The sequence below is a fragment of the Cryptomeria japonica genome, unplaced genomic scaffold (assembly GCF_030272615.1).
Source record: "Cryptomeria japonica unplaced genomic scaffold, Sugi_1.0 HiC_scaffold_798, whole genome shotgun sequence".
In the NCBI taxonomy this organism is placed as follows: Eukaryota; Viridiplantae; Streptophyta; class Pinopsida; order Cupressales; family Cupressaceae; genus Cryptomeria; species Cryptomeria japonica.
The window spans coordinates 54,599-55,848 of NW_026729549.1; the positions used below are offsets into that span (position 1 = coordinate 54,599).

Below are 1,250 nucleotides of genomic sequence, written 5' to 3' on the forward strand. Positions count from 1 at the left end.
CGCCTTGGTGCGCACACCTTGGCTGGGCTGCGCACACCTTGGCACCCGCGTTTCCTTCATTTTAAATTTTTTTTTTTTACAATCTCTCAAGTGGGAAATTCTATAATCTCAACTTTTTTTGCCTTTTCAGGAAACTTTTGAATGGAGCGCATCATTGGTGCGCTCCGAAGTGTGCTCCAAAGCTCTCTCCAGCTGCGTGCACCTGCCCCGGCCGCGCACCCCGGCCCCGCCCAGCTTCGCTCACCTGTCCCGGGCGTCTGGTGCGGAACCTTAGAGTAAGAAACATCACCGTGCACCTTGGCCAACGTGCGCGACTCGACCGAGCGCGCACTGGCCGAGGTGCACACCGATTTCACCTGGGTGCGCGCGCAGCACCTCGGGCGCACCGGGGTGCGCGCACAACGCCCGGGTTGCACCGTGGCCTGTGTGCTCGGGGCGCCTCGGGTGCGCGCTCGGTGTCGCCCCCCGCGCGCGCGGTAGTGCGGGCAGCGCACCCCGGCCCGGCCCGGCCCCGACGAGAACGCAAACGGGCAAAAGGTTTATTCAAATAGCATTGCGACGCCCGGCGAAAAACTAAAAAAGGGTGCAACACCGGGACTTCCCGGGAGGTCACCCATCCCAGTACTACTCCGGCCCAAGCGCGCTTAACTGCGGAGTTCTGATGGGATCCGGTGCACTAACGCTGGTATGATCGCACCCGTTATGAGCTTGTCGCAGTGTGTACTTAGCAAACCGCGACCCACGTGCGAATCCACCCCGGCCACCCACCCCCGTCGAGGTGCACACCCTCCCTCGCGAAGTGCGCCCCGTTCGCCAAGTGTGAGCCCTGCCCGGGTGCGCGCACCTTGCTAGGGCGTCGGGTGTGCACCCGGCCCGGCCTACGTGCGTGCACCTGGAGGGGGCGTCGTGTGCGTGCAGTGTCCCGTCTGCAACGCGGTGCCCACACACCACCTCGGGCGCAACGACCTGCGCTCACATGTGGGCCGAGTGCACCTTGGTGCATGTTCGGGGCGCCTCGGGTGCACGCTCGATCTTGCCCCGGTGCACCAAGGCGCTCGGTTTGCCCCGGGTGCGCACTTGGTGCAAGGTGGGCACCCAAAATAGGGATCAAGCACCAAAACACAAGTTTCGGGATGCAAAATGGGACCCAAGGACCACAAATGCGTTCCAAGACCCATGATGGGTCCACGAGAACAAAAATGTGTTCCGAGACTTAATAAACAAATATTGGGTTTTAGGAGAAGAAACAT

The 1,250-nt window shown here is 61.5% G+C and overlaps 1 non-coding gene across 1 annotated transcript; it reads right to left on the reverse strand.

Moving 5' to 3' along the window:
- Positions 1-580: 580 nt before the first annotated feature.
- LOC131872808 (5S ribosomal RNA) lies at positions 581-699 on the reverse strand. The gene has a single exon (XR_009370889.1). It is a non-coding gene; the product is annotated as a 5S ribosomal RNA (ribosomal RNA).
- Positions 700-1,250: the final 551 nt, after the last annotated feature.